Below are 12094 nucleotides of genomic sequence, written 5' to 3' on the forward strand. Positions count from 1 at the left end.
TTTTATACTCTCTGACCCACATAGTCTTAGGCTGTTCCTTCATGACTTCCCTGCTTGCCCATTCATTATCAGTGGCTTCTTCTGAATACACCAAATGTAACCTTTTACTGGGTGGGTACTTGACTCCTTAGGGAGTTGGCCTCAGCAGTAGCTCATTAATATGCCCAGGGGATGAGGAAGTTTTGAAGAGGAACTCATTTGTGTTGTAATTTACTCTTGCTTGGAAGTAGCTAATGCAATGACACTGCTTAAATGTTTCTCCTTCAATCTCAAATTTAAGCATTCTTTCATGCTGGGATTCAACCCACCTGCCACCCTAACCATTTCTTTCATGCTACTTGGTGTTTTTTGAAAGCCTGAGCACAGACTGCAAAAACAGTTACTAGTTTTCATCAGTTCTATCATAGTTATATTTTTTGGCTGTGTTTAGTTTTTGTCTACAGTAGATGATCACCACCTGTCTCTTTACACAGTTATACTGGATGGTGTCAGTTTAAGACAGTATATTATTTGGGTCATTTTTGAAAAACAGTCTGGAACTTTTAACTGAGATTTAACACTAGATACAGTGGATATAAAAAGTATACACACCCCTGTTAAAATGCCAGGTTTTTATGATATAAAAAATGAGACCACAATAAATCATTTCAAAACTTTTCCCACCTTTAATGTGACCTATAACCTGTAGAATTCAATTGAAAAACAAACAAATCTGTTAGGGGAAAAATATGAAAAATAAAAAACGTAAAATAAGCTGGTTGCATAAGTGGGCACACCCTTAAACTAATACTTTGTTGAAGCACCTTTTGATTTAATTACAACATTCAGTCTTCTTGGGTACACACTTGCCAGCAATTTAAAGAGACTCTGATTAACCCCAAATAATGTTCAGCTGTCCTAATAGGATTTTTCTGACATTTACTCAGTTGCCTGCTGCAGCAAAAGCCATGGTTCACAGAGAGCTTACAAAGCATCAAAGGGATCTCATTGTTGAAAGGTATCAGTCAGGCGAAGGGTACAAAAACATGTCCACAGCATTGGACATACCATGGAACACAGTGAAGGCAGTCATCAAAAAGCGGGAAAAATATGTGACAACAGTGACGTTGCAAAGAACTGGACGTCCCTCCAAACTTGATGAAAAGGCAAGACAAAAACTGGTCAGGGAAGCTGCCAGGAAAACGACAGCAACACTGAAGGAGTTGCAGAAATTTCTGGCAAGTACTGGTTGTGTACTACATGTGACAACAATCTTCCATATTCTCCATATGTCTGGGCTATGTGGTAGGGTTGGAAGATGGAAGCCTTTTCTCACACAGAAAAACATCTAGGCCTGGCTAAAATTTACAAAACAATACATCGTCTCCCAAAAGCATGTGGGAAAATGTGTTACGGTCTAATGAGACTAAGGTTGTACTTTTTGGCCACAATTCCAAAAGGTACGTTTGGCACAAAAACAACACTTGGCATCACCAAAAGAACACCATCCCCATGGTGAAGCATGGTGGTGGCAGTATCCTGCTTAGAAGTTGCTTCTCATAAGCTGTAACTGGGGCTTTATTCAAGGTTGAGGGAATTATGAACAGTTCCAAATACCTGTCACTTTTGGCCCAAAACCTTCAGGCGTCTGCTAGAAAGCTGAAGATGAAGAGGAAGTTCACCTTTCAACATGACAATAACCCAAAGCATACATCCAAATCAACAAAAGAATGGCTTCACCAGAAGACAAAGTTTTGGAATGGCCCAGCCACAGCCCGGACCCAAATCCAATAGAAAATTTATGGGGTGCCCTGAAGAGGGCTGTGCACAAGAGATGCCCTCGCAATCTGACAGATTTGGAGGGATTTTGAAAGGAAGAGTGGGCAAATATTGCCAAGTCAAGATGTGCCATGCTGATAGACTCCTACCCAAGAAGACTGAATGCTGTAATTAAATCAACAGGTGCTTCAACAAAGTATTAGTTTAAGGGAAGGGTGAGCACACTTATGCAACCAGCTTATCGTATGTATTTTATTGTTATATTTTACCCCAACAGATTTGTTTGTTTTTCAATTGAATTGTACAGGTTATAGATCACATTAAAGGTGGGAAAAGTTTTGAAATGATTTATTGTGGTCTCATTTTATGTATCACAAAAAATCTGACATTTTAACAGGGGTGTGTACACTTTTTATATCCACTGTATGTATTTGATGTGTCATAGTTATATTTTTTGGCTCTGTTTACACAGTTATACTGGATGGTTTACTATCAAAATGTAGATGTGCAGTTAGGTGAACATGGGAATGCCGAATGTGTGTTGGATTATTCCTGTATTGCCAAACTGTAATTCTACGAATTTCCATTAGTGAATGCCACTGCGCATTCGCTCATATGAGGTCAACATTATGATTAGAGATTGTGGTACAGTGCAGATCGGGAAATTTACCTTTTTCCTCACTGTAGTGCAATCTCGGAGTTGGAATATATTTTGCAGGGGGTGTAGGTGAGGTGCAGGGGGGTTTCCCCCTGCAAAAATGTGAGCTAAGTTATATGCAATACTGAACTGCATACATTCGTACTGCTGGGAAGAAGGTAGGTAAGTTTCATCAGGTAAACTTTCGGAAATGTCGAAGCTGTTGGTTCAATCATTTTGAATTGAAGTGTTTTTGACATGTTTATCTAATTAGTTTTCAGGAATTCAGAATTTTTTTTCTGTGTTTGTATAAAAAATGTATTTTGACGTTTGAGATTTTGATGGTAAACACTTGACCTTCCTTCTGACAATAGAGTACACTTCATTGTAACAGAATGTAATTTTACCCTGTATATAATTTTTACAGCACTCCATAAAACCAACCTCAGTTAAAGCATGCATTTCAGTTTTCACATTTCTGTTGGTGGCATTTTGTTATGTGTTAGCTCAGAACTTAGCAATGTTATTCCCCCACGTTTGTAACATTTTTACTGCAGTTTAAGGCAAAAACAGACAATTTCATTTTAAACATTGGGGTCTATATTATCATATCGCATGGTAATAATCTCGAAAGCTGATATTAGCGAACTTGCTATTGTGGGGGGCTGTGCAACCACACTCCTTGCTAAATATATATTCCAACTCCGAGGTCTTACTACAGTGAGGAAAGGGCAAATATTCCAATCCTCACTGTACTGTGACCCCAAAAAATAAGTTAGTTTACCTGTGTTTTCGCTAATATCAGTGTTCAACATTATTACCATTCGATATGGTAATATAGACCCAAACATTGTACTATTAACTTTTAAGCAGTCTATCAAAGTTACTAGGTTGTCAGAGCTCTTGGGATCAGTCTGCAATACCAATTGTCTAATGTTTCACTAGGCATTGTTCTTTTAAATCCATCTACTGATAAGTTTTCTAACAGTTTCTGTTTGATGTTATCAGGTTCAACCCATAGCTTTAAAATATGCTTTAAATCATGCATCTGCATGCTTAGTGGTTAATCCACATTAAAAAAAAATCCAGCTATAAAATTTTATTGCTTGTACTTTTATTTATGCCAATCCAGATGAAAATGTCTTTCTAACATTTGCCATAGTCCATATATTCAGTTTCTTCCATGTCCATATAAATTTTCTGAGCCTCTCCTCTCATCAGGAATGATAGGATTTTCATCCAGACTGCTCATTTCAGATGTTCATCGTGTTTCACTGTTGCAGTCATTATTCTTGGGTTATCCTGCAGGCAGGCTACCCGCAGTTGGCCAGAATTCCAAAGTCTAGGTCCGGCGTCGGTTGCTGTCGCCTCTTCCCTGACATCAGCACGCCAGGGGTATAAAAAATGCAGCCGACGCCATTTTCTTCAGTCTTTCTTGCCGCGCGGTGCCCAAAGCAAAAGCAGTTCGCAAGTGCCGGTCGGCCAACTCCTGAGATTTTCAAATCTGAATTTCAGAACTGAAGTCTTTATTAAAGCTATGTACCCCATTGGGGAAACTTTTTTCTTGCTCCAGACCGATGTCAGAAAAAGTTAACAATTGTATTTCTTGTGGGAAGAAAATATCTCGTAAGAATTTTCACTCTTGCTGTATTCCTTGCCTAGGCCCTGATCACAACGTTGCTAGTTGTCGATTTTGTGCTAGATTCAACCAACGCACTATCAAGCGTCGGTTCGATTTTGCATTTCATTACTTTGGCCGAAGATTTAATTATATAATGCTGTAGGAACAGCCGACAATGGGAGTTTACAAAAAACGCAAGGACAAGGATAGGCATCAGAGGTCCAAATCCAACAACGAAGCCTCTTCTAGGCCAGTCGCCGGTTCGCCGGTTCTCAGTGAGGCGCTTTCGCAGTCCATGGCGCCCACTACCTCAGAGCCACAGGCCGCTACTGACTCCCACGTGGAGCCGACTGGGCTTCTAGAAACCCAAGGTATTGGACACTCGGGAATCAATCCCTCAGATGGGTCCGGAGCCGTTGAGCAGGCATCGGCTTCTGAGGGTGTCTTCAGACCTACACAAGTATATGTTAAGCCATCCTCAGCTTCAAAGACAAAGACTAAAGCAGCTCTAAAGACAAAGAAACAAGTACAGGATTCTCCTATTCAGACTTCCATGCCTAAAAAACAGATGCTCAAAATGGCCGAAGACCTAATTGTATTTTGACGTTTGAGATTTTGATGGTAAACACTTGACCTTCCTTCTGACAATAGAGTACACTTCATTGTAACAGAATGTCATTTTACCCTGTATATAATTTTTACAGCACTCCATAAAACCAACCTCAGTTAAAGCATGCATTTCAGTTTTCACATTTCTGTTGGTGGCATTTTGTTATGTGTTAGTAGCTCAGAACTTAGCAATGTTATTCCCCCACGTTTGTAACATTTTTACTGCAGTTTAAGGCAAAAACAGACAATTTCATTTTAAACATTGGGGTCTATATTTCAGAGTTGCTGATTCCTGGGCTTTGGTTGTAGTTCCTGTGTACTGTTTCCTTGCCTTATTTGGGGGAAGGGAAGCTACCTTGCTTACCAGTGGGAGTGGGAAGCATTGAGCTGCCTTTTGTCCAGTTTTGTGAGGTTTCAGCCAGTAACTAGTAGTTTATTGGTCATTTTGGGCCAGTTTCTAGCTTTTTCCAGCCCCCTGGTATAAAACGCTAAGCGCTAGCTGATTTAGAGCGATTTAGCGGAGCTGCCACTGTTGCACACTAGGGCAGTGCCGGTTAAGCAGGTTTAAACTATTCGGGCTACCTAAAGTCCACTCTTCAAATTTTCCCTTAAAACTACCTTCCTCGAACTATACTACTGATCAAATCAGCGTATCCTATAACTAAAAGATCAACTCTACTTGACTCCAAGTAGACTATTCTCTATCTATTAAACCTAGCACTTGCTCCTACAGTACTTATTACCTTGATACGGCACTCTTGTCATAGATAGTACCCCAAAAAGGCAACCCCCCATTTCTCGGTCACCCATGTCCCCCGGAATCTTTTTTTAAAGTTTTTCGTCTACCCTTCTAGCATGTCGAGGGATCAGTTGCTAGTGTCCTCTCCTGCTCAGCTGGTGAACCTGGGAATATTGAGGCAATGTTTCAATTGCCTCATGTACACAGACAACCCTTTCTTCCTCCCACAAAACACAAATACATGCGAGAGATGCAACTATACGGCCAAACTGGAGGCTGAGCTCTCTCAACATAGGACTGGCAAGACCAGTCAGGAGGAGAAGGTTACCACACACACTATAGACCCAGTCTCACATAGTACCATTACAACCTCAAATCATACACATAAACACACAAAGACATACTCGGAGGCTCTGATCAAAAATCTACCAAAACAGCAGAGGCCACCAAAGCAGACACCCAAACAACCACCACCTCAGAACACAACACCGCAACACATAGACCTCACAGTCAGAGTGTCAAACAGTCACAGCCCTTAAGGCCAAACACAATGCCAGACACACTAGTCATTGGTGACTCCATAGTCAGACACACTGATGTCCCGCTCACCAGACTGAGTAAGGAGAAGGTCACAGTAAGCTGCCTGTCGGGCGCTAGAATCCGCCACATAACGCAAGCACTCAGGTCTCTCAACAGCAGGTACAAATATGACTCAGTCATTGTCCACGCTGGTGTAAACGACCTGAGACGCACTCCTTGGCCTACATGAAAAGAGACATTGAGGAGCTCTCTGATTATGTAGCCCAGGCAGGTATGACCCTGACCTTGAGCAGTATCCTACCTTCACCAAGAATGATGCCACAATACAGAGATAAGATGATCAGCTTTAACAATTGGCTTAAACACTGGTGTCATTCAAAGGGGATCCAGTATCTGTCTGCCTGGGATGACATGCTGGACAAGCCACGCTGCTTCGCAAGGGATGGCTTGCACCTGTCACCCTTGGGATTCCGGATATTGGCAAAGGCTCTTGCCACCCCATAGTGCCTTTTTAGGCAAGGCTCAAATTCTAAACCTACCACCCTAGAACACAAAAAGGAAAAAACTAAGGGTAATGCTGCTCAATGCCAGAAGTCTAAATCTCAAAATGCACGCACTCGAGGCCCTTCTCAGTATGGAGAACATCGATGTCTGTGCTGTGACAGAAACCTGGTTCAAGGCTCCTGAGAGCACCCCAGCGCTATCAGGTTTTACCTCATATCATGCGTTCCGCCCCAAAATCCAGACAATACCAAGAAAGGAGGGGGTATCCATATTCATCAAGGACACCCACACCTCAAGACTGGTGGCAACGCACGATGCATCGGAGACCATCCAGGTGCAATTAACCATAGGCAAGACTGCTCTGCAAATTGTAGCATGTTACAGGCCACCCTCACAAACTCAGGAAACTCACATGGCCTTCCTGAAGACACTAGAGGGATAAATGTATCACCAAACACCATCATACTAGGTGACTTCAATTACCCTAATATAGACTGGGAACACTACTCAAGCCCAAACACCCTAGCCCAAAAGTTCCTGGAATTCATAAACTCAAATGCCATGGAACAACTAGTCACCATCCCCACAAGAGGAGATAACATACTTGATCTCATCATCACGAACATGGGAGCACAATGTTCAACACCGAAGTATACCCCTCACTGGTGAGATCAGATCACAAACTAATCTCGCTGGAGGTCCTCATCCCACCCCCACCTGAAATAAAAAGACCACAGTAAAGAACTTCTCAAAAGCCGACTTCACACTTCTAAAGACTAGTGTGGTCTCCTTTCAGGCCCCGAGCGGCAGAAAACAATACTCAAGCCGCTGAATCACTTACAAACGCCTTCTACCAGCACCTGCAGGACTGCCTGGATAAGGCAATCCCAAGCAAAACAAAGACTCTTTGTACCAAAGGCAAGCGTCCAGTCTGGTGGACCCCAGCCATAAACAAACTCTACAACAAAAGGAGGAAGCTACTACAAGATAGAGCAAAATCCTTAAAAGGTAAGACACCCTTGATCACTATAAGTAAAAAACTAAGAGCTCTCATAAAATCATCCAAAGCAAATTTCGAGAGAAAAATAGCTAAAGACTCAAAAGACAATCATAAGGCCTTCTTTAGCTATGTTAGAAACCTAGGAGGAAACTCCCAGATATGCTCAGAACTAGTTCAAAATGATGTGAAGATTACTGATCCTACAGACATTGCCAACATACTGGCTGACAGGTTCAGTGCAAACTTCTCCCTCCCCCAAAAGGAGAGATATCTATACCAAATGAGTGCAGCCCCCAAACATCTCCAGCGCCCAAGTGAGAACTGCTCTCTCCAAAGCAAAAAACACAGCATCCATGGGACCCAATGGTGTCCCCGGCTGTGTGCTCCACGAACTCAATGAGGAATTAAACCCACAGCTAGGACAGCTGTTTAATCAAAGTCTTACCTCTGGATACGCATTCCAGGAGTGGCGCACTGCAACTGTGGTCCCACTTCACAAAGGCGGTGCCTCCACAGACCCTGGAAATTACCGCCCATTAGCTTGACAAGCCTTATCTGCAAAGCCATGGAGAGGATCATAATGGACCTCATAAATAAAGACATAGGGAATTTGCAGACTTTGGATCCAACCCAGTTTGGCTTTGTCAAAGGCAGATCATGCCTTTTAAACTTGGTTGACTTTTTGAAACAGTCACCAAAGCCATTGATGAGGAAAGGCAGTCCATACAGCCTACCTCGATCTGGCTAAGGCCTTCGATACAATACCCCACTCGGGTATCATTGAAAAACTCATCAGCTTAAATGTTAACCCATACATCACAAGATGGGTTGCAAACTGGCTGAGTGACAGAACCCACAGGGTCAGAGTTGCTGGCGCCATGTCAGACTCAAAGCCTGTCACAAGTGGTGTCCCACAGGGCTCAGTCCTGGGCCCACTCTTGTTTGGCATCTACTTTTCCAAGTACAAGCAAACACAGGAGGGTTATGGCTGACAAAGTTTGCAGATGACTGCAAACTGGGCGCCATAGTAGAAAACACATCTGACACAGATATCCTTCAGAAGGGTCTCACAGAAACGGATAACTGGTGCCAGAGCCACGGCCTAAAGTTAAATGCCAAAAATGCATAGTCATACCCTTCGGGAAAAACAAGGTTACCCCTAGCTACCAAATAGGTGGCAATCCACTGAGCACAGAAGAAGTTATCAGGGACCTGGGGACCCAGGTTGATAGTAGTCTGTCACTCGACACCCATGTAGCTAAAGTAGTTAGGAAGTCCTTCTACATTGCCCACCTTATCATGAAGGGATTCTCATCTAGATCAAGGGAGGTCATAGTCTCCCTTTACTCATCACTCATCAGACCAATGATTGAGTACAATGCCCCATTCGAATGTATCTGACCCGACACTTGCAGCAGCTGGAGAGGCCACAAAAGTTCCTCACCAAAAGGATAAAGGGTCTCAAAATCTGTCCTATGCTGCCCGACTGAAAGAACTCCAGCTCTATTCAGTCGCCATCTTGCTCAGAGGTGACCTTTGCCTAACATACAAGGCCATGTCAAACCCAGATTTGATGAATATGCTTCACCTCAAAAATCTAGATCCATCAGAGCCACAAGGGCGGAGACTTAAACCTCGACACGGCTATTAATAGGACGTGCTGGAGAGATAGATTCATCACCCAAAGACTCCTATGCTGTGGAACAAAATCCCGGTACATGTGAGGCAGAGCACCTCGCTGGCCTTGTTCAAGAGAAATCTTGACCAATGGATGGGAGATCGCAGATATACCCCAGGAATTACCTCAGTGTCACTGCTCGACAGAGGCACAGCAAAATAATGGGTATAGTTCCCCATACTAAAGGGGTGGCGTAAGCCACAAAACAATGGGCTAGGCTTATAAATGCCCTCGGGCAGATAGCCTAGTATGAACCTATGAACCTATGAACCTATCAGGGGCTCCCATCCCCCTCATGATAAGAGGCCTAGGCAAGAGACAGAGTATGATTCTTCTGATCAGGTATCTATTTCCTGTGATTCCTCTTCTGAACAGGATTACTCCATGCTTCCCTATGAGGATTCTGATGCTGAAGAATCCATTCTTTCAGCCTCTTCTCCTGAGGAATATTCTTTTGGGGAAACACTGCATACTATGAGGGAGCATTTCCACTGGGAGAGCCAAGATTATTCTGAGTCTAAGAAAAGGCTCAGAGACTTCCTGATTCTTCTTCAGCACAGACCCCTTGCCATTCCACCTGTTCTAGACATTGTAGATTATGTATTTTCAGAGTCCGGACTGTCCCCTGACTCTTTACCCCCTGCACCTGCTAAGCCAGACAGATACTACAGGGTCCCGGATTCTCATAAATTCCTATATAAAAACCCCGCTGCTGACCCAGAAACTATATCTCAGGGTCCCAAGAGGGTTAAGGCTTCCACTGCAAAAAAACTTGTCCCCTCTGATAGGGATTCTAGGGCTCTAGACAGATGGAAAAAAGTATACACTTCTGCCACCCTGGCTGTAAAGGCTTTAAATTGTCAATTTCATATGCTTAAATATCAGCAATATTTAATGTCACTACTTAAACAGAAAATGTTGGCAAATACTGAATGTTCAGAGAACAAGGAATTGCAGAATTTATTGCATGCAACTGAACAAGTGGGAAAGCATACTTTGCAATGTGGTTATGATTCACTGGAGGCCTCTTGCAGGGCCGCTGTTACAGGTTCTGTTATTAGAAGGCATGCTTGGTTAAAGGAACAAAATCTGCCTAATCATGTTAAAGCAAAATTATTAGATGCACCATTACAGCATGATACTTTGTTTGGCACTGAAGCAGAAGAGGTGTTGAAAAAAAATGGAGGATAAAGCAAAATCCATGCAGACAGTCAAGGATTTCTTACAGGTACAACCACCCAGGTTTAGCAGGAACTGGCCTTCTAAAAATTGGTCCTTTCCAGTCTCAGACAGACTACAAAGAGGCAGATACAGGTGTCCTGGAGGCAGATCTCTGCCCCAAGGCTCATACAGGCCTAAACGATAGGGTGCTCCTACCTCCAAAAGCGGAGAAGACAAATCACAGCCTTACAGGAAACAGTCTCAATGACTTTCCTCTACCATTTCCAAGCAGTTTTCTTTTGATAGCCCCCTTAGGGGGAAAACTAGCACTTTTTTCATCAAATTGGCAAATGGTTACCCAAGACAAATGGGTTCTGATCATAGTGCCCCAAGGCTACGGGTTCCATTTTCACACTCTACCTAGGTCAAAGGGCATGCCAGACCTGCCACAAAATCAATGGGCAGAGGCACAAAAACAAATTACAGCCCTCATGGACATGAGGGCCATTCAGCAAGTACCACAACAAAAGCAGGGACAAGGATTTTATTCCAGACTTTTCCTAGTACCCAGGAAGGACAACACCTGGAAACCAATTCTGGACCTGTCTATACTGAATACGTTTCTGGAAGTTCCAAAATTCAAGATGTTGACTCTACAGTAGCTACTGCCCATGCTGGACAAGAGGGCTTGGCTAGTAACTTTGGACCTAAAAGAGGCATACCTGCATGTCCCAATCAGACAATCTTGCAGAAGATACCTCAGATTCCAGGCTGGCTCAATGCATTACCAATTCTCTGCACTGCCCTTTGGCTCATCTACTGTGCTCAAGGTCTTTACAAAATGCCTGGCACCAGTAATTGCGTTTTGCAGACAAAAAGAAATTCAAATATATCCCTACTTGGACGACTGCCTAATTTAAGCAGAGAACAAAGACATTCTTTTAAAGCATCTGGCATTTCTAAACACATTACTAATTGGTCTAGGGTACACAGTAAACAAAAAGAAATCAAAACCAGTACCCTCTCAACAGATAATATTCCTGGGTGCAAGCTTAAATACAACTGCCCAGATGGCTTATCTCACGCCACACAAGCAAAAACAACTGACTACTTCAAGAAATTGGCAACAAAAACCCGCTTATTTGCAAGGAAAATCCTGCAGGCCTTGGGTTTCATGGCATCCTGCATTCTACTAATTCCGTATGCCAGACGGCATATGAGGAAACTACAATGGTATCTGAAAAGTGTTTGGACTCAGCATTGCCACAGCCTGGAGACAGTAATTGCACTCATTCCCTGCCTACAACAGGAGTTTTGATGGAGGCAGAAGCCTGTCACCACAACAAGGGTCTGCCATTCAGTTTACCCACAGCCAGACAGACACTGACAATGGATGCATCAGATTATGCCTGGGGGGCCCATATGGCAGGAAAATGTATTCAGGGCACATGGCCTGCAAACCAGATGCATCTTCACATCAATCAAAAAGAGATGCTAGCTGTTCAAAATGCCCTGACAGCTTTCAAGGACCTGCTTCATCCAGGACAATTACTGATAAAGACAGACAACACTACGGTCATGTGGTACATAAACAAGCAGGGAGGTACTCATTCTTACTCCCTCTGCAGACAAGCAATGACCTTATGGGACACAACATTGGCCTTTCAAGTCCACCTGCAAGCACAATTCCTGCCAGGAAAAACAAATACTCTGGCAGACGAACTAAGCAGAAACCTCATGGATCCCCACAAATGGAAAATGGATCCACACGTCTTCAGGATGATAATAAGGAAATGGGGATGCCCAGACATAGATCTATTTGCCTCCCCTCACAACTGTCAATTGCA

General features: G+C 43.1%; 1 protein-coding gene across 1 annotated transcript in view; it reads left to right on the forward strand.

Annotated features, from left to right (window-relative positions):
• DYNLT5 (dynein light chain Tctex-type family member 5) overlaps nt 1-12094 on the forward strand; it is a 108606-nt gene that overhangs the window by 75314 nt on the left and 21198 nt on the right. The window lies entirely within an intron of this gene.

This window comes from Protopterus annectens, chromosome 10.part0 (genome assembly GCF_019279795.1).
Source record: "Protopterus annectens isolate FY-2018-M chromosome 10.part0, PAN1.0, whole genome shotgun sequence".
Lineage (NCBI taxonomy): Eukaryota > Metazoa > Chordata > Ceratodontiformes > Protopteridae > Protopterus > Protopterus annectens.